The 22,600-nt window shown below is 45.5% G+C and overlaps 1 protein-coding gene across 2 annotated transcripts in view; it reads right to left on the reverse strand.

The window, feature by feature from the left end:
* The window catches only part of LOC144817687 (long-chain-fatty-acid--CoA ligase ACSBG2-like), a 1,080,196-nt gene that overhangs the window by 1,057,358 nt on the left and 238 nt on the right, over positions 1–22,600 (reverse strand). The window contains exon 1 of one of the 2 annotated variants that reach the window (XM_078674431.1): positions 22,232–22,293. The exons of the other annotated variant lie outside the window; for it this stretch is intronic. The gene's annotated coding sequence lies outside the window, so the exon portion shown is untranslated. Of the gene's footprint in view, positions 1–22,231; positions 22,294–22,600 lie in introns of those variants that run through there. 2 annotated transcript variants of the gene reach the window in all.

Genomic DNA, 22,600 nt, shown 5'->3' on the forward strand with positions numbered 1-22,600 from the left:
TTAGTTTACAAGCAGCTCCTACTGCTCTCTCCACCTTCAGCCCTCAATGCGGCTGGCCTCACCTGGTTTGCTGCAATTGTTTTGCTTTGATTACATTTTATTGGTCCTTATTACAAAGGCACATCTGTCATCGCCTCTACACTGGGTGCAACATGACACTCCTCCCCTCCCTTATACAGGTAAGGAACCTGAGTCTTAGGATCTAAGGACATTATTCCTTACACTTGCTTCTACAGGTTGCCTCATTTAATTTTTTAACAGGCTATCTTCTCTTTCCGAGCCACAGTGCAAACACCTGTGAAGGTTTTGTTTATTGCTCCATACCGCTGCCTTGGTCATTGTTGCCATGGTGTTACAATGCCAATAAAGCAATTTCTAGCACAAAATAAAATGACCCCACTTGCAAACCTACCCTGATCACACAGCATCAACTTGCTTTCTTACTCAGAAAACACCCAACTGACATGTTCTGATGAAGTCTCCAGTAACACAACCCAATTTCACCACCTGCAAAGAGATACAACTGCCTTAAGCTAAACACAGACAAGACTGTGGAGGTAATCTTTGGAAGGAAAACCTCTGCTTGGGTATCCACCTAGTGGCCAGCAGACCTCCGCTTCACACAAACATCCACCACCCACGCCAGATTCTTAGCCATTCTAGGCAAGCCTGACATAATACCAGAGGTAAACGCAGTGTCCTCCACCTACTTCCACATCCTGAAGATGCTGCAAAGGCCACAGGTCCTGATATCCAGTAAACTTTACAGAGGAATTGCCAATCCGCTCCTTGACTCCAAGCCAAGCAGCAAGACTTGTTCTGAACCCATCTCACCACTTCACACCTCAAGGAACTCCACTGGCTCCCAACACACAAATGCAGTCATTTCAAACTCTACAAACCACTATAAAACATAGTCCCACCTACCTCAACAATCAAATACACTTCCACCAACCGTATAGACAGCTAAACAGGACTCTCACTAACGCCCAGCATACACAAAAACAGGGTCAAGCCTTCCTGTACATCTCCCCCACCGCATTGAATAACTTGCCACAGCACATAAGATCCTCCGATTTGCTTCTTGAATTCCACAAGAAGCTGAAGGCCAGACTTTATGAATAACTCCACCATAGGAGACTGATCTACCAGACTGTGGAGCGCCTGGATACCCTCATGGGTGATTTGCATGCTATACAAATAGCCATAACATAACATGTAAATCAGCTATTGCAAATGGTGTTCCTAATTACAGTGAGAGATCAACTGACAAAAGGAACTGGCCAAGGCAGACACTGAAAGATGGTTTGATGACTGCAATGATGAAAATAAAGCTTGTCAACGCAGATTGGACTAAAAGTTCAAATTGTAAACAGATGTAAATCTCAAGAAATTTAGAGGCTGTGTTTTGCGTGTTACTCTGATATTGCTCAGCCCACAAAATAAGCTAAGTGTACCGCATTTGCAAATGGATTTCTACCAAATGTGTAGAATCGATTGAAAACGATTAGCACTAGATGGCAAATAGACCTCGGCTCTATTAGTTACAAAAGAAAACTAGTATGTCAGTAGAACAGTGGAAGAGCGATCTAAACTAAAATATAACCAGGAGGGACAAAGGGCTTGGTAGGTTCAGCATTATGGCCATAACACATTACTTAAGACAAAGAGTATGCTGTTCCTAGTGAGTTGCTTGGGAGGGGGTAAGGTGTCAGACCACGTCAGTTATGGGTGGGTGCCAGATAGGGCAGGGTAGTTTGTGCTCGTCCAGGGATAGCTCCAATAATGAATGAATATTTATTGCACAGTTACTTAAAACCATTTGCAATGTAGCTTACATTCATACAAAAAAACATTTTGAAACAAAAACTTGAATTGATTTAAGCTCCATACATTAAGAGTTCACTTTGGGCTTTGTCCAATTTCAATTCTAAAAAGTAATATACTATTTACATTTAAAAGGAGAAAGGTTACCTATACAGCCTTATGACAGAATTTAATGCATCTTTTATGTATAGAGGATCCAGTATCTAGATCCATATCTAGACATTGCTAATTTTTAGATTTCTTGAATCACCTAAATAAATATTTTTAAAGATGATTCAAAGAATTTTAATTCATCCATTTTTGATCACTTAATTTTTCTGGACACTACTACACACCCAGTGGTTACCTCCGGGTGGAGGTTAGCATACAACAAAAAAACCCTATGATGATGCACTAACGTAACATAAAATGGCGGAGAATCAAGATATACCGCCCTGCCATCTACGTGCGTGTATGAGGGTTTTATATGAGGGTCAACCAGTACCATATAAAAAACCCTGGCTACGTAGTTTCAGGTGGTTCATTCTCCAATAGATTTTTGGAAACATAGCCTGGAAGCGGAATAGATCTCGACTTCTACCTCCCCCCACTTTGAAAACAACTCTACAGGTCAACATGTTTCATGCCTACTGGTCAAGGAGATCCATGGCAATTCATCAGGACCTAGTAGGTGAACTATCTACACTTAATGGGGGGGTATGAATTCTACCTACAACATACCAGCACTGCGAGTGAAAGTACCCGCAGCCGCACGGAACGAACTAAGAGAAAGGTACAACATGAAATCACATCCGAATCAATGGTGCTTATGTCATCATATACTCAGTTCTCTCTCCATGTGCAAACATACTCGTAAACCTCACACAGGGTAAGCAACGTTACAAATTGGATGGAATGTGACCGTATAGGGGGTGCCAAGTGATAACCTCCTAAATGGTTAGGTATCCTATCTTACTGACATTAAAACCAGAAGACTGCGATCAAAAGTGTTAAAAGTTAAAAGACTGCGTAACTTTCAGGAAGGTAATCTAGAGGCCAAACTTTGGAATGAAATAACAAACACTTCCAGTCAAAAACACTGGCCCCAACTGGCACACTCTACAGTTACTTGGAGTCACGGAATACTGGGGAACAAACCCATCACAACCAGCATTAAAGATAGTAATAAAGCGAACTGTTCGGCTTTGGTCTTTTCACTCAGACATGACAAAACTATCTAGAAGGAAACACGCCTGGGCCGATATTGCCGACCTTAAACCAGGGGTTGAGTCATCTTATCAAGCACCTTTTCAGTCTTCTGGAAGCAAAAGTTTATGTCAAAAACAACGGAGCCAGTAGGTCGAGTGATGCTGAGATACAAGAATTGACACTAGTAAGAAAGCACAGACTAAATAACTATGGTGACTAGAAGAAAGGGCTATCAACAAGTGCTGATTAAGTCCTATCAGCCCACCTACTGGCGGAGCCTCATCATGTAGGACTTCCAAACCTCGGACAGTGTGCAATCGCCCAGTTGTAAATTAGCAATGCAACGCTGAACCAGGGTATGGTTACCGCAGTTGTTCGTACAAAAGGTAAGGCTGATATGTGCAGTGCAAAAAATAAATCAAGTGAAGTGTACTAAAATGGCTATCAAAGCAAACTAAGACCTTTAATAATGTTTGCCTGGACGTCAGATTAAAAGATAGTGAGGGGACAGTGTGAAAAAATCACTGTCTGGCTTGCTTGGTAGAAATCCAAAAAGATCTATGTAGGGCCAACATGTTTCTGCCTTTATGTAAAAAAATCACTGGCATTCGTCAGGGCCAAGCTCTTATATGCTACTGCAAAACCACTATCATATGTGATAAAATATTAGAAATACAAGATCAGTAGACCATTATAAAAAGAGAGTATAAGAGTGGTCAGTTAGGACCATCCTACCGCATCTTCTTTATATTGCTCAGTTAGTGCAACAGGTCTTCCCCATCAGTATGTGGGAAGTGAGCCTCACCTCACCCGGCAACTGCTCGGACGTATAAGGCCCCGCTCTGTCCGTCGGTACCTTGCGGCAGGGTCACGAGCCGAAGAGGAGGCTCGTGACTAGAATTCAACCTGCGATAGCTAATTTTATTAAGCGGGAAAGAATTATGCCTACTGCTAACCACTGTGACACACCCCTTTTGCTGCAGAACATCCAGAACGCCTCCGCCAGACTCATCCTGAACATCTCCTGCAGCAGCCACATCACCAGCCACCTGAGAGACCTTCACTGGCTACCCAGCAACAAAAGAATTACCTTCAAGGAACTCATGCACACCTAAAAAGCTCTCCACAATGAAGGACCTACACACCTCAACCACCACGTCTCCTCCTACACTCACACCAGACATCACTGGCTCTGTCCCACGGATCTGCAAGACAATGGCTGGAGGAAGATCCTTCCCCCCTACCTCGCTGTTAAAACCTGGAACTCCCTGCTTCTACAGATCAGGCAATCAACATTGCTGCTTCAATTAAGTATGAACCTTAAGACCTGGTTCTTTGACTGAACTACAGCTTCTCCCACCCCCACTCAGCACCTTGAGACCCTCACAGGTGAGCAGTTGTGCTTTACAATAACCCATATTGACTGATTGTTATAAGAAAAGGCAGGCAATGACAATGAGTACAGATGCGTGTAAGATCTCAGTGCTGTCAATAGTTTGGACAGTCCCAACTTCCCAGAACTTATTAACTCCCTTACCAGGCTTTCTTGCATCCCATCTTTGTTCCACCTTAGTTTTCATTCCCATTCATAAAGAGATTTAATGCCTCTTTGTGATCTTATTTTAAATTAACGAAGCAGAGGCTCTCAGGAGTTAACAGAGTTTCCCCATCTTTTCCACAGCTCTGATGCAAGAATTGGACACCTTTGTCTTCTCAAAGAACTTTACTTTAGTGCAGTATGTTGATTTTTTAAATGCATCTGCCATTCTGAATAACGCTGAGGAGACTACTTATATGTGTTAACTGAATAGGCCAACAAAGGATGTAAGGCTTCAGAAAAACTACAATATTGCCTCTTGTGTACGATACCCAAGTCAGGAAATTTCTGCTGATGAACACCAAGCGATCAGACAAAAATCATTTACAAGTTACCTCGCCCAGTAGCCTTCTCCTGTACAGCTTACATTGAAATGGCAGGATAAGGTCGCAGTGGATCCACTGATTTGCAGGTCTAGTGTGCCCACTGCAAAATGTTGTTAAGACAACCCAGAGCCCTTGCATAGGTCACAGGTAGCAAAGTGTGCCTTAGAGCAGGTAAAACAGGCATTATTTTATTTGTATCGTATAAAGCGCCCACTCATCCGCGAATGGATACTCTGGTGCTGAACTCAAGTCAGGGAATACAAAACCTTTGCAGCAATAGAAAAACATGCACACAGATTGTATAAGAGAAAAACAGCTAACCCATTTAAAATGATTTATGAAACATGGTGAGCTCTGACATGAGTCCCATGTTTAGAGGATGGCCGCAAGGTAGTTAAAGAGGCGGCTACCTATTCTTGCCTTGTGAATGCAAATAGTGCGGGCTTGCATCATAAACACCCAGATGCAAGTGGCGGAGCAGTTCAGGCTCACTTGCAAACAGGTAGCCAGTGGCGAGTGTACAGAAAAGTAGACACTAAGGCTCTATTGGGTAAATTACAAATCAAGTGACCAACAGTCTCTGAATGCTTTGCAGGCAACTGAAAAGAGTCAGTCATTGCAACATATAAAGTATTATTATAAATCAGCTAACGGGCGATGAGTGCAGAGGTAACGGTCTTCTGATCCTGAGTAGGTATCCATTTGAAAATCCTACACAGTAAGTGCAGAAGCCCCTAACAATTTGAACACAATGCATTTATGTGCTCTTTCCTTGACTGCGAGTTAAGCAGAATAACTACATTACTATCCATTTTCTTAGGAATGGGAGGAGTACAAAGAGTAGACCACCATATGGGAGTCCACCCTCACAAACCGCCATTTTATCTCAGTTTAGTTTTAGGCAGTGGTCTTGCATCCAGTCAGCAGCTTCTGTCAGACACACCACCAGATTGCCTCCCTTTTTTGCTGTTTTCAGCTACGGATACAAATGTGTGTCATCTGTGTAACACGGAATTCCAAAGCCTCACACTTAAAATATTTGGGAAAGGAGTTACATAAACATTGCAGAGTGTTGGACTCATGCAGGTGCCCTGGGGAATGCTGCAGGTGATAAATAGTGGTTTAGACCTGAAAAGGTATGTGAATGAAATGAAAGAAGCCCAAAAGAAAAGTGAACCACTTAAGGGTGAACCACTTAAGGTGGTAGAGTAAAGCCCAATCTCCAGCTATTTGAGACGGAGAGTGAGAAATTGTATAAAAGGCCGCAGAGAGGTCTAGGCGGATGAGGGCAACGGATCTGCTCTCGTCCACCATGAGAATAACGTAATCTCTGTGAGCAGTGTCAGTGCTAATAGTTGCTCTGAAACCAGTTTGACAAATAAAGTGTTTTCTTTCAAGTAACTAATCAGATGTGTATTTAGGAGTCTCTGGGACTTTGGCAGGATAGGGGAGAAGAGAAATTGGTTCAAATTATGCCAGATTTCCCATATCTGCTCTAGATAGTTTTATCAGTGGAAGAACAAGAGTATGTTTCCAAACAATGGGGCATTACACTCTGCTAGGGGAACTGTTAACGAGCTCTGCTAAATGCAGACTCAGTAAAGAAAATACAATGCAGACAAGGGTTTAAAGGTGAGACCGATTTAACATTTGTCCTTTCTTCCTTTATACTAAGTACAGAGAATCAAAGGTGCCCCAAATGGACGACAATGCAGCGCAAGGAGTTTCCATATCAATGAAGGTTGGGAGTATACTGGGTTAGGTTCCAAAAACTGAGTAAATTGTTTCCTTTAAAATGTAGTGCCTTGGTGTGGAAGAACGTTTGCGATGTCAGAATTAGATACCCGACTTCAGCAGGGTGAGGAAGCTGTGACGAATTTAAAGGGTTTGCTGGATGAGTTCTTACTTTCTTCTATTCTTCAAGTAAAATGTTTGTGCCGTGTCTTCCTAAGTGGTCTGAAAAGGTTTATTGTAATGTCATTGCCTAGCGCTACAACACCTTCGGGTATTGCGTGCTCTATAAAACTATTTCATTCATTCATTCATTGTGCTTACTGTGCATGTGGCTTTGAAAGAATACATAATGTTGTTTTGGATACGTCACAACCAATAGACTGAGTGGTTAATAAACATGTATTACTTCTAGAAGACGGACGTGTTCCATTGATATAAAATGGAGTATGTGTTTTATGTTGAGAAGTGTGGAAACACTGGGTGATGGGAATCCCAAGTCCAGAGCTTTTCTTCACAAAACTTGAGGAGGAGATCTTAGTCAAAGTTTGAAATTTGCAGGCCATTGTAGGTAAGAAAAATGAGTGGGAGCCACACAAGTCACTACAATGGATTCCCATTGGTATCTAGTTTTTAGAAATGTCTGGCTTTAGAAGGTTACCTTGGGTGGTTGTAGTGCCTAGGGTAATATTGCACGGGTACTCTAAACACCACACTTTTAAAATTTTTAAAGTGAAGATTTCATGTCTCCATGTTGTGTTCTGGGGCCTTTCCTGTCCCGTGAAATAGGCCCAGCCACACAAGGAGTGTTATTTGTCAAATGTAATAACAGAACATTTGTTTTCTATTGAATTTGTCTCAATTTTTGGCTTCTATAACCTGTATTTGTAAGTGTTCATCCAGAAGGGCATCTTAGCACTGAAAAACAGATGCGCATTGTTACCGATGTCAATGTTACTCATTTTATTGACCTCAGCAGGATGAAAGGCTGAGTGGGCCTGCTGGGATTTGAACCTGTGACCATGAGGTCTAACACTGGCCCCTACAAAGGAAGCATTAAACCACTAAGCCACCACACTCGACAAATCTAACCCAGTGAGCATGAAAGAACACCTTTTGCAAAATGCCCTCAAACACGACTGTATTGGAAAAACCCATATTCAGAGTGGCAAACAACTACTATTCCTAGAATTAGTAACTTTCAACATACATAGGTTTCTGTCATACCCATTTTTCTTTCATCGTGTGAATTGCTGGTACACCATGAAATATAAGCTGCCGCTCATTCATTGGATCTAGGTATCACATGTTTTTGGACAGCAACTCTGTACACTTGCAGCCAGAAGAGTCTAATTGCTGGACCAGTATATTTCTTTTGCAGCCATTCGAGCAGAAAAGTACACAAATTGGCCCATATTTCCATTTTTTACTTTATTAGGTTCTATGGGAAAACCAACACAAATGACCCATTGTTGAATTCAGAATTTTGTACGTGTACACACAACTTCAGGTTCATCTTGATTACTGGGTCTCACCACAAACTGCAAGTAGGACGAAACCACAAAAATTGATAACTTAGAACAAAAAACTTAAAAATGTATTTATAACTCTACATGAAAGCTGGGAAAATAGTAATCTTAGCACAGCAAACCCTCGTGGATGCAGTTTACAAAAGAAAACCTGAAAAATAAAACCCTTTCCAGCACAACACTTTTAAACAAAGAAATGTTCAAGTATATTAAGAGATGCAGGGATCTCTAGTGGAACGACCTGCACGCTTGGCATTGTTACATGGAGAAGGATGTGGCACATAGCCAAATTTCTCCAAAAAGCAATTAACTTTTTACGTTTTAGGTCGAACCTGAGCCAGTGCGCAAGCGTTGCACTGGCGATCTGTTGTAGTAGAGTACGGGAGAGACACCCGGCACACTCCCCCACCCATATGTTTTATTTGCTCATGTCTTTGTCGTTCGGAATGCTGGCTACTGATTTTGTAATTTGCTAGTTAGTCCCTCCTTAGTACTGCCATGTCTTCATTTGTAACCTCCCACGGCTACTGGCCCCTTTATTTGGTTGTTACAGTAGGGTGTACTTTTTCTAAATTGAGTTTCCCCTACGTTAGGCACGACGACATGATTTGCTTACAGTGGCGACACTTAGAATCCGATGCCATAGGCATTTAAATGCGAGACCTATTGCATTCCTAATATTTTTCTCACTTTAACGAATAAACCCTTCCTCTGACCGTGTTGCAGTCTGGAAGTGTGAGCTTACGTGGGGCCAGTTTGTGGCTCTCTGCTGGCGGCTGCATCTTGCCTGCACTGTGTGGCTTCCTCTCTGTGGGTACTCTGTCCTTGGTGCGTGGACATGGGAGGGTTGGGGGGTGAAGGAGCTCATACCTTGGTGCTGGTATCCTTTGATCGGTGCACGCCACTGTAGGGAATTACAAGGGTTTGGTCGCGTTGGTGGACGCAGATTGGGCAGGGACTTTACTTGTTTCCTACTGCAGGCAGGATGACATGGCAGCCGCTTGTTTCATTTAGGATGTGTGCCCTGCAAAGACCACAACTGGCAGTGCTACAGAGAGGGTGGGCAATGATTGATAGCCAGTGTACAGCAGCCATGTTTTGCCTGCGGTAGGTGCCGCACCCACAGGTTTCAGCTCTACCTGCCATACACACCAACTGCCCGGGCCTCTGGGGGGCCGGCCGAAGAGCAGCATAAAAATGCAGATGCAGAGCTTGGCATGAAATAACAGCCCATATAACTCCGCCCTTGCCTGCCACAAGACGGATCGGCCACATTGAAATTCCGCCGCAGTGGTAATTAAGGCCACCGTGCTCCGCAGCTAAACGACCTGCCTGTAATACCAGCGCTCAGGGTCCTGCAAGACTGCTCCCAGGGCCGATCAGGAGCCTTATTAGCACCCTCCTGGGTTTGCCTGACAAGTTCTTACTTCAAGAACGAAATCTGCCGCTCTGATTTATTCCGCCCTCCCGCAGCCAAATACATATAGGATTTCTGCGTTGTCCTGCCATGCCTCTTTTTTGAATCAGTTCGTGTGCTTTGAAAATAAAATGTGCAAACCCCGGTCCAAGCTGTGTACTGCAGAGCTCCTGGCACCTGGAAAGGCCCTACCTAAACCGACACGAGCACAAGTAGTAACTACGAAGTATTTGGTAACAGGAGTGGGCAGGTTTCTGACCTGGCTTGCCCCCCACCACCCCGGGGTAGTGATTAGTTCTCCTTATGGAAGCTGTAGCATAACACTTTCAGTGTTATGTAGCACAAACTTGATCTAAAGTGAAGGGGTGCTTTACGTGAGCTCCATGAGGTGGCATTCATTTTAGGCACGGGGAGATTAAGTGGTTTGCCCAGACTCACAAGATGTTGAGCATGTTTAGAATCTTGACATTAAGTTTAAATTCTGGCTTCCTGACATGACAAATCCTTGTGATGCTGGGCAAATCACCCCGTTAAAACCCCAATCCCTGTGTTTACTGGAAAAGAAATTGTGAGCGTTGATGAGGAAAATCACATTGCAGTACGTGAGATACAATTTTTAAATTCAGTAGGGAGGGCCATTTGAAGCGACAGTCATTACTGAAAACTAACAGGCGCTTATTATGAATCATAAAATCTCTTTCTATCAATGAATTAATCACCCTTCACTCTCAAAATGCAGGTGTCACTGTATGCGCAGACTGGTAATTACGAAGTCAGAATGGTTGGAAGCGATAAAAGAGGACAGTATTGGAAGGAATTAAAAGATACAGGATCAAAAGTTGGCCATTTGAAAGGGGACTTTACTAGGCACTCAGACCCTACTGGAAAATTAAGGAAGATATTGGTGTTGTGGAGGAGGTCATTCGCTGGGGGGGGAGGCTTTGATAGCACCAGTATCCATGAGGAGCAGGTTGGTGACGTTAGCCCACGAAGGACATAGGGATGACAGTTACCAAACAGATTGAGAGAAAAGTACTGGTGGCCCTCCATGGATCCTGACGATGTATTTGTTACTCACCGCTCATTTTGCGTTGAAGCCGGCAAAACCAAGACCCCATTGCCCCATGAGCTCTGTTGAACTACCAGAAGGTCCATGGGTCAAAGTCAGTATAGACTTCATTGGACCAATGAATGCTTTGAATCTAGAGATACGCCAAGCCATAGTTTTAACTGATTACTTCAGCAAGTGGGTGGAAGTCAAATTTGTCTCTCAACCTGCCACATTTGAAGTAATTGACTTCTTGAAGGAACTGTTTTGCAGGGAATGTTTCCCTCATCAGCTTGTCACCAGCAGAGTGCAATTTGTATCCTCCGAGTTAGTCTCGTCCCTTAAAAAGAATGGCATAGAGCAGGTGAGGTCCTCTTTACACCACCCACAAAACAATGGCCAAGTAGAACGGGCCTATCACTTGATTAAAGAAACTATCCAAATGGCCATAAAATCACATTCCAGTCGAGGCAGCACTACACACTAGGTTGTGGTCGTACCGCACCACGCCCCCACAATACCACTAGTAGAACCCCATTTGAACTAAACAGGGGTACAGCAGCGATTACATGCTTGCAACCACATAAGTCACTGGCTTGGATAAAATGGGAAAACGAGAACCACAAAGAAAATGAGAGCAGGATGAGAAGTCTGGTGAACAAATGCCAGAAGCGCATGCACATTAATTACTATACAAGAAATGCAGTGAAAGATGTCTGAAGGCAGGTAATGTGGTGAGAGTGAAGTATCTCAAGAAAGGAGCCAACATGAGCAAGTACAGTGAACCTAAGTGTGTGGTCAAACCTAAGGGCACTGATGTCCTCCTCGACAATAGCCAGTGGTGGAATGGTTCAAAAGTGGCTAGAAGCAGGATCCCAGAGCCTGTGAGCAGGCCTTACGAATTGCAGAACTATGTTTTGGCCTCCCCAGCAAAGGCACACAGGTGAAGTGTGTGGGGCTAGCACAGATTCTGCGTCTGTTGGCGATCTCTCCAATGAGTCTCCTCCAGGGCTGGTTACTTGTTCTGTTGATACGGTCCGGGACAGGAGAACAATTGTTCCGCCCATAAGATTTAAGGATTATGCAATGTACTTGTTGTTAAGAAAAGTAGAAGTATTTCCTCAGCTTGTTCAGAAACTAATTCCATTGTTGTCTTAAAAAAATGGGAGCAGATGTAATATGTGGTCCTGATTAACCATAGCCTATGTTCCTTACCCGCTCCCGTCCTACCTATTGTGTATGTGCGCGTGGTTCCCAGTGACCGGTTAGAATGTTCATGCAGGAGGGAGCCGTTCGTTAACGGCATTCTGTGGTATAGAACAATAAGGAAGGTCGCATTACAAACCCCTGCCTGTCGCCTCATTACCCCACACAGTCAAAAGCTATTTTTTGAATTGTTCATCCAAATCCTGGCCATTCAACAGGCAGCTGGAATGTATTCATTTGTAGAGCGCATGGTTACACGGCCAGTGTGTCTCCGCGCTAGTATCTGAAAAAATAGCGGACAGTAGGGTTGAGAGTCATGCAGGATCGGTATTCCTAAACTAGGTTTATAACAGGAGGTTTTGTGAGAAAGTTAACTAGCTGGCGGGAAGAGCCATGTCTTCAGCTTTCTCCAGGAAAGTCGATTCACTGGACTCTGTTCTTATTTCAACAGGTGGGGTATTCCAGTGTTTGGCTGCCAGGAATATAAATGAGCGACCGCCCATTCTAGCCATTTTGATTCTAGGAATCCTTACTAACGCTGTGCCTCCAAATCTCAGGTTCCTGCTAGGTGTGTAGGTTGCTATCATTGTTTGAAGATATCATCGTCCTTTATTTGCCAGAATACGTTGGGAATGGCACATTGTCTTGAATAGTGTTCTTTTTTAAACTGGTAGCCAGTGCAGTGTGGCTAGGGCTTTAGATATGGACGTCTTTTTTGGTAGATTCAGCACTAGGAGGGCTGCTGCATTTTGTATTGATTGCAGTTTCACAATTCTTTTTTTAGATGCGCCCAAGTATAGGACATTTCCATAGTCAATATGAGAGGTGACCACAGTATGTACTATAGTTTTCCCGGCTTTGACAGGTAATAGGTCGAGGACCTTCCTTAGGATTTTTAGTGTCCCATCACATTGCAGATGGCAGCTGCTTGTGACGAGACTAAAATCGCCGCTGTGAATATAGCGCCGGCGAGGTGGAAGTCGCAACAGGCTTACCCGCGGTTCCTGCCCGGCACCGTGGTGTGGACATGTCTGCCACACTGCCGCTGGAGGTGTAACATCCGGAGGGGCCACCTGCGGGTCTGGAGTGCGGTGACGTGGGACCTGTGGACCGCTGGCGGCCTGAGGAGCTGAGGCTTGGGACGATCTACGCAGTGAGGAGTGTGGGGGACCTCCGAGAGGAGAGCGGCTGCCCTCCAAGACCCGAGTTGCAGCGGGTCCTACACAAGTTCCACCCCGCCCCAGAAGAGCCCCCAGGGAGCGTGGGGCCATAGTGACTACCACAGCAGAGAGGTGAGGAGCAACGGCCCGCGACAAGGTAGAGCACAGCATGCCGGGGAGATCCTAATGTGCAGACCCCTAAGTGGCTTCCTATCAAGCGCCGCGACTGTGGTCGACCCGTAACTGTGTGCTGCCATTAAACAAACTGGTGAGCGTGAGTGCCCTTAGCCAGGCCATGCAGCAGTGCGCGGGTCAAACGGATGACCCACGCTGCGATGGCGGTGCCTGGTGAAGCTTGCCTCATCAGACTGATTGGAAAATAGGTGCGCTTTGAGGCCTATGCGGAACTACACTGTGCTGTCTTGACAGCGCTGGTCGCACGCGCAAGCTGCACCCTCCAAGTACATGCTGGGAGCTGCAAAAGGAAGCAAGGGTGACACTGCGGTGAAGCGAAGGTAATCGGGGAGCACGCCCCAGTGAATCCGAACTTTACTGTACGCGTAGAGCACCCAACAGATTGCGAGGGGAGGCTCAAGATGGGCGCGCTAATTTCCCACCTAACCGAGCGCGCTGAAAAGCCTTAACCGTGATCCGTGCTTGCCGCTGCTAATCCGCCTTTGAGACCAACCGGTATTACCCAGCGTAACGCTACTCCTAGAGTGAGACGGCGCACATACTGACCCTAGCGTTGAGACTGCAAGTTGTGGGCTAGCACTGGACATCCTTTTACTTGCCAAGCCCCTCCCTGTCCCTAACGGACACAGGATCCTGCACGCATAACGGCGGACCTATTCACTATCTCAGGGGTGAAAGCAACGACCGGCGTTCTGGAAACGCACACAATTGCCGACAGCCAGTAGTCCCCATTACACAAAGAGCCAACTAGGGATGGATAGACACGGACGTGTCCCTAGAGGTCCCTTCACTGGCACAAGCTGCTATTCAGGCAGTGTACACTAAAGACAATGCATCCTGTGGTGGACTGACACGAACAGGGACCTGATGCTGGAAGCTGCTGCTGGCTGGCATTAGTCAGAAGAACAGATTACAAAGCAGCCATGAGACCGGTCAATTAGGGAATTCGCTGACAGAGACTGCGATCAGTACTCCCACCGGACAGCATGGCTCAAACATCACACGCCTATGCGACAGTCGACCCCTAACCTGAGCTCCTAACGAGGATGAACTGTTTTCACACTGACCTTGCCAGGCACTTGCTGTGAATGCCCATGGCGTATCAACTCATGATGGGCCGTATGCGTGCCAAGATGCCGCAAGGGCCGCTACGTGCTGGCAACCTGGATTCTTCACATCAGAGGGACAGGAGCGCAATGGAGCCGACGTCCACAGCACTGGCGGCCAAAATGGATTCTGTCCTTGCAGCAGTGGAGAAAATAGGAGCTGCACTGGATCACCAGGGCATCCTTGGAAACTCAGATGTAACACTGGCAGATGCAGTCAAGCTTCTCACACACATTAAGAGGTGCGAAGAGCACAGTAGCAGCACGCTTCCCTCATTGAAACACATACAATGTGAGCTGCAGAATGCAAACTTCCCTTACACACTGTCCAGATGCAACGCTGGCAGATGCAACGCTGGCAGATGCAGTCAAGCTTCTCTCACATGAAGAGGTGCAAAGAGCACAGTAGCAGCATGTTTCCCTCTCAAGAAACACATACAATGTGAGCAGCAGAACCCAAAGCTTCCCTCACACACTGTACAGATGTAACACTGGCAGATGCAGTCATGCTTCTCGCATAGAGGTGCAGAGAGCACAGTAGCAGCACATGTTTCCCTCTCATGAAACACATACAATGTGAGCTGCAGAATGCAAGCTTCCCTCACACATGTAGGTCAGCAAACTCATGAAAGGAATTTAGGCCTCCAACACACAATTGTCCCTCTTTCCAACAAGCTTTCTCCTCATTCCACCTTTCTTGGAGAAAGATACTTTCCCACATTTGCATAAGATAAGAAATTCCTATGCCTATATCCAACCATGGATGGTGGTATGAGGCCCCCTGGTGGCGGGCACCACAACCAATTTGCTTTTAGAACAAACTTCCACGACGGCCTACCTTTAATGGACATGAGGCAAGTTGATTTTTGTATGTAACAATAGCATTTCGCGCTAGCGCTTTGTCATTTAAAGAAAGCCCTTAACTCATTGAAATGGCCATAACTTTAAACAGAGTTTTACTGGAAAAAAATCTATACAGCAAACAAATACTGATGAATGGAAATCGGATTTCTGTGAATATTTACCATTTGTGTATCACCAAATAGTTTTGAAAACATTAAAATCAGTTTCCAGCAAACTTTGGCATTACAAAAAAGTGCTTCATTTTTGATTTCCTAACTGCCAAATGCATACAATATGTTTACATACATTTTGTTTTGTGTTACAAAGAACAGTATCCTAGAGTCTTTCCCTTCACACTACCTGTATACCTGAACTACAGCAATATTGTATCACAATTCACTTTGAAAACTCCACCCAGTTTGCAGTGGAGAAAAGAAAACCGCAATCCCAGTGTTAAAAGAATAAGCAGCCGTTTGTCATAAGACAAATCCTGACATTTGACCTCTGTCTTTGAATCAGGGCGAATGTGACAACATAAACACAGAATTTAAAGACATCTTTATTAATTGCTCTGACTTTCCTGGACCACCAAAACTCAGGTCACGACCCCCAGTTTGGGAAACGCTGCTCTAGAAGCCCATTTGCATGAGTTTCCAACTATCATCCAGGAGCTAAACAGCCCACTTGTTGAGGTGTGAAGCTGCTCCCAGAGCTGAGACAAAGGCCTGCTTGTGGATAGGTGTTCTGTTCCTATGGCAGGACGACGATCTGGGCCATACCCAGTAACTTAATTATTTTTATAGGGGACTTCTAGGACACAGGCAAATGTTAAGTGACACCTGGGCAGGGCCTTTTTGTCCACCAAGTCAGTCAACAGTTCTAATGGAAGAAGAGCTGTTCCCAGAACTGGTTTGAAGTGACAACAGAGTGGTCGCTCATTCCCCTAGCCAGACATGTGTGGTGGGCACAGAAGTCTGTACAATTCAAAGTAGATTCTACCATCTTGGTTTTAGGTAGAGAAGGGCACTGTGTGGCAGTTTGCAGTAGCGCCCACAGGAACTTCTGAAAAAGTGAGTGGGTTTACCCCAGGTTACTTTTCCCCTATTAGTTGGAGAAGGGCCTGAAGTCACACCTGCCCACAGACTAGTGCCAGGCATAAATGTGACACCTCTGGGCACCCTCTTCAGAACAATGCTGGACCTGTAGAAGACAGAAGGACTCCACCTGTTGAGACCAATGAGGAGACCTGGAAGGTTCAACTTGCTTCCACTTGTACCCAGGACAAAGTAGTAGATTCCAGGGGTCAGATGGCTGGCCTCCTGTTAATTTATAGGGACACAACAAGCCACAGGAAACTTTTCCTGAAGAGCTCTGCGGACCAGTTTCAACTGGACCTGCCCTGGGCCCTGCTGGTGGCTTCTGCTGGAATAAGTCTTGACCCCAAGTGCTGTTCCTGAGGTCATGCTAGACTTAGCTGTGTTAAGGAGTACTCCTCCTAACAGCCTGAAAAACAAGCATTTCCAATGCAATAGGTCTCGCATTTGTGAGTGAGCTATTGGAATTGCAAATGGCAATGCCTTTTATCTATTGGTTTTAAAAAGCTGCAAGCGGTGCGTAAACAAACTGTTCGTATAGTCTTTGCTAGTAGGCAGGGACTAAAAGCAGGGTCTATAAGTACAAAGGTGGTGTTTACACACTACTTGCAGATTTTCAAAACACAAGTAAAAGGCATTGCCATTTACAACGGCAATAGCTCAAAGTCTCGCAAATGCGAGACCTATTGCATTGCTAATGCTTGTTTTCCTAGTCAACATCTCAGGCAAGAAGGACTCCTTTGGATAATTGTAGCACCTAGAGTTCACTGTAGCAAAAATAAAGGTCAAACACAAGCAGTAACTTTGTTTTACCAACTGCCTTTGCTGGTCAGGGGACTACCGCAACAACCACCCAGAACTGCAGTCTCCTGCCAGGAGGCGGTCAGGCAGCTCTGATTGAACCCCGTCAGCCCTCTTAAGGGAGGACACACTCTGGCAGTGCAGAGTGCCTGGGCCAAGGGCGGGCACTTTCTACCCAAACAAGACCGGACTGGCCCATCCCCCTTGGCTCTGACTCTGAAGGCCTATCAAACCAGCTCCTACAAAAATACACTCTTCAAGGTTAAGCCCTGCCCATGCTTAAGGCAAGTAAAACAGATGAAAAGAAATTCTGTAATGCCCACCACAAAAGACCTCCCATTATTCGTCATGATCACTAGCTTTGTCACAACAGTTATGGGGGCATCAATAGCGAGAAGACCTACAAGCAAGCCCCCAAGATGGGACCGCTGTCTTGACAGGACCACAACTACTGTGTGAAGCAAAAAATGACGACAAGAGCGAATCGGGAGCTTCGAATCCTAGTGTATTTAAGGGCACATTAGGGATTGACTCCAACACTACTCAGTGCCCACAAGGAAAACACATGTCCCCCGCCCCCTCAAAAAAGGCTACGAGATCTAACAGGCTTGTTTCTTGTCGGAAAGTACTCGCAACAAATGGAAACACCACAACTACCATAGGGATCACAGCAATCCCCTCCCTGGCTGAACTCAGAAAGACAGCCACAAGGTGGAATCACACACCCTACTCGTTGAACATTCTTGAGAAGACCTTGAAAGCAATTCTGGACCCCCTACTTGCCACTCTTGGCAGTATCTATTCCTCTTTGAAAACTTTAATTGAATCGAGATCGATTAGTTGACCGGAGGGGACACAGGGCTCCAATCTAAACCCCCGAATACAGGCCATTTATCTAACCCAGGACAAGCCACATCCGTCAGGGGGAGGTGGCCACCAGGACAACAAACTCCTCATAAGACCCAAAGCTTTGGCCCCTAAACACAAAGAATAAGAATCTGTACCCGGCACATAAAAACGTCCAAGCACGAGCTAACCACAGCTACACAGCAGAAGATAAAGTCAGAAGGCCAATCATTAGCACCAAGAACTGAGATCAACCTCTAGAAGAGTTCTGCAACTACCACTGGAAGCAAACCCTATGGTAATGATCTTGAACTTTCCACCTCGCCAGACGATCGAGAGGAAGAGATCAGCTGAAACAAAGCAATATAATCACTAGTAAATGCTACGAACTGGCAAAGCTGTGAGCCTTTTTGGGAGCATAAATTATATTTAATGTGTATCCTGGGTCGGACCGTAAACAAAGGGAAGGGACTGGAGACTTACTAACTTCAAATACATGCATGTGTTTGGGTCTCTTCTAGATAGGCTCGCTAGGCCTCGTTTCCAAAATGTCACCGAAACCCCACACAAATGTAATTATAATACAGACGAGTGACAAGGTCGACATTGAAATTAAATAACAGAACTGGGCATAGCACATTAGATGCCACCCACCACGCCAAAGAATCATTCCACCTAAAGGCGACTGATGACATCACCTCGTGGCCAGACTTTGAAAACATAGAACCAGTGGACACACCCAGTTTGGTACCCAATGTTTTCAAATTCCTTTTTCAGAATGAGGCAGGCCTCCTGAATAAGGTGCAGACTAATGATCGGCTTGACACTGTAAAGGGTTAAATTGTGTCTTCAAGATACCTGGACCAGGGAGGCATTGCATATAGATGTTTTTTTTCTGTCCACGCTCCAGCTAGCCATTTGCCAGGGGGATATCATGGAAGTGGCCTGCTAACATTAATAGCAACGATTCTGGCAAAAAATAATAGTAACATGTACCTCGAGTCCCTCACTTTCATTATTGACCTGTATGAATCAAATACCATGCTGGTTATGGTCAACTTCTATCACAACAATTTTCTCTTTGGTAACACTGACATAGCTAGCCTACTCGAACGTTTTCTCGGTAGACTTCTAAATGATCTTAAAACTTAAATCACTATTGTGGGAAGGCGATTTTAATTGCAAAAGTTGGCCCTATCCAAAACAAACACATGTAAAGTGATGGGAGATGATGCCGAGGACCCAATGTCATTTTGACCACAATCCTTGTGGTGAAATTTGTTATGCCATATTGTTCAATTATCCCTCTTTCATACACTCATCACACAGCCAACATCTGATCAGATAAAAAGCATGGTTAGGTGAAGTTAGCCTTATTGATTTTGTTGCCCTTTCGGAGAATTATAAACCAAAGGCTGTAGACTTTACACATTTTCAAAAATTTCTCAGTGACCATCGCCCTTTGGCTATCACCTCTGAGACAGATTTGAAAATCTCCGCCTTTTATTCCACCAATAACAAGGGAATCATGCAAAAATGGTGAACAGTGAACCCTTACGTTATCCTGGGGGAACTGGTAAAGAAAAACATGGGGCAGATTCTAGCTTCCTTAGAGAGTGAACTTAATCCAAAAAGCATGCTGGAAGCTTTCGACGGTATAATCCAGTCAATTAACTAGTTACTCTGGGTTGAGAGAAAACCGAGAGTCCCTAATTGCCAAAATGGTTTGACAGTAATAACTCTTACTCATAGCAACCTGGGCTCTGCCATGAAACATAAACCAAGGGACACAGGGTTGGTAAGGCTGTGTAGCAACAGGCAGAACTTGCTGCATTCCTATTAAGGCTGTGCAGGAAAAAATATAGACAGGCAGACTTGCTGCATTCCCTTTTATCCTGTCAGTTATACACTAAAGCTCGGAAGGAATTTATAAAACTTTTAAGGGTTCTGAACATTAGACATTACCTACAGCTCCTCCAAACAGAATATATATGACTAATGATATACAAATACATCTCTTCAGCAGTGCACCTAAGAAATCAACTGGGGAAATTATCTGTGTAATGTTCGCCATAGAGGTTTGAGCTGAATGGGTTATACAGGTTATTTAGATTGGCCATATGTAGCCACTTAGTTCCGGATAACAACCTATCCCACGACTATCACCCGGATTGCATCTCTTTAAGGGCGCACATGAGCAGTTTATATTTTATCGCTTTATTATATTATGTGAATGAGATTTGATTTGTACATTCTATGGATATAGTCCACGGAGAACTATAGTCCGTTGTTACATGTAACCCTGTGACTCCCCAAACTAGATTACATCACTAGGATGCAGGTTTGCACTTTACTCTCTAATAGTTACCGTATTGCTAGGATTGGAAGGTTGCATGCTTATACTTTGTATTTGAACATTTTATCATACTGTGACAGACTTGATTTGCACATTTTAAGGATAGTTCGCTTTGATCCGACATAAGACGCATAGTTCGTTGTAACGAGACTACTCAGCCAAGATGGCATTTTTAGGCTGCACATTCGCACTTTACTATTTAATAATTTTTATTTTCTGTAAATGAGATTTGACCTGTAAAAAACTGCTACATGCCGGTTATAGTAAAAGTATACATACACACTCCCACAACTACTGCTCATTCACAGAAAACGTATGGCCAGCTACCACATGATTGTTTTTATGATCGCCTTTGCTCTTTGGAGAGTTCTAAAATATTCCTATAGATTGTTGTAACCGATTGGGTGCTAGCTGTAATATGAAACCCGTGGTTTGCATTCCATTTGTATTATTGAATTTGCGGTTTGTTTTAAACATGAATTTGCATAAATCTATTATGGCTGTCAAAGATTTGGTAAAATTGATACTTGTATAGCGCACTACTCACCCGCAAGGGTCTCAAGGCGCTTGTACGAATACCGCTCTGGAACCCATCCTGGCTTTCCCTGTGAGGTGTCCACTCCTGGGCACCCCCATGGTGGAGGCCAGGCATCCTTAGCGTTGTGGGGGCCGTTGTGGAGATTAAGCAAGCTATTGCCCAGAGTTGCAGAGTGGGACTCCATGATTGGAATAGGCACGAGGCGAGAATTATCAGGTCCGTGGAATGTTTGAGCCCAAGACCCGCCGAGGCGGGAAATTGAACCCTGGTCCCGGGCTAGACCTCTGCATCAGCGTCTGCCGCTCTAACCATTGAGCCACACTTCTTGGTGGCAGGTCAAACAAAAGAAATAGAGGACAAGGCAGTATTTTGGGCAAACAAAATGTAAAATGAGAATAGGGTAGGACTAAAAGTACTCCGCTGACATTTATACTATTCCAAAAGGAAAAAACTAGCATTTCCGAGGATTGTCTTAGGTGGGTGTATCTATTCTAGCCCTTAGGAATCATAATCTGGAATGGACGTGAGTAACCAACTTATAAATCTCAACTTAGGCTAATTGTAAGGTTGGTCTGAGTTTAGGCTCACCTTAATCTTTTGACAAAGCCAGAAACTTACCATAAACATACAAGAATCCTAGGCCCGGCTTTTAAGAAAGGGGTGACCAGGCATAAAAACCTGTCTCGACCTCACGAGGCACCCCATTCGAGAGACAGGCTCTTCATTCATTCTATTAGAGGCTCTCTGATCGGGCGTGAATACCCCCCCCCCCCCCCCCCCCTGCCTGCGAGTAGTATCAGAAAGTTCAAGGAGAGTCACCTGAGCATTTTCTAAGTACTTCTAAATACATACAAAGTCGATTTTCCATTACAAGGTGAATGAACTCTTCAAAAGTTAGGAAGTCCGCATCGAAATACGAGAGAAACACATTGTCTGACTGCACTCCTCGTACATGAACAGCTAGCCTACACGAGTGTGCGGGACAATTCAAACACCTTTGGTGGCAAGTTCTTGCAAAGAAGATATAGAGGTGCAGATCTCCCCTTCCCCAGAGCGCCTGCACTCACGAGTAACCGTGCAGCACTCTCCCCGAGACATGCGGGTGCTCCTCCTTCCAAAAGAAAGAACCCTCCGCACCAGGGGACACCCGGCCTTTGAAGCCCTGCACAGGGTGGGAGTATGTGCAATAATGTGGGGTTTGAGCGAGGGGGGCCAGGACGCAGCATTGCCACTGAGGCTCGTGAGCCGAGGCCGCGGGCACCTGGAGGCGGGGAGATCAAAGACTGGTATCACCTGGGGCAGCTCGGGGGGACTGGGCCCCTACTCACCCTCGCACCCGGAGGGCCAGCTCCGGGCAGAGGGGGCAAAGGTGGCACGGGCCAGCTCCGGGCAAGGGGGGAGGCATGCCAAGGCCTACTCTCACCTGTGTCGGCTCCGCGAACAGCAGGCCCCGCGCCGGAGGAGGCAGACACCGGGCAGCTGAGCGAGGCCTGTCCGCGCAGAGACAGCTCCGGGGGGACTGGGCCCCTACTCACCCCCGCACCCTGGGGAGCTCCGCACGGGGCACAGGGGAAACGGGCCAGCTCCGGGCAGAGGGGACACAGGCCAGCTCCGGGCAGAGGGGAAACGGGCCAGCTCCGGGCAGAGGGGAAACGGGCCAGCTCCGGGCAGAGGGGACACAGGCCAGCTCCGGGCAGAGGGGAAACGGGCCAGCTCCGGGCAGAGGGGAAACGGGCCAGCTCCGGGCAGAGGGGACACAGGCCAGCTTCGGGCAGAGGGGAGTGGCATGCCA

The sequence above is a fragment of the Lissotriton helveticus genome, chromosome 2_1 (genome assembly GCF_964261635.1).
Source record: "Lissotriton helveticus chromosome 2_1, aLisHel1.1, whole genome shotgun sequence".
NCBI classification, from domain to species: Eukaryota; Metazoa; Chordata; class Amphibia; order Caudata; family Salamandridae; genus Lissotriton; species Lissotriton helveticus.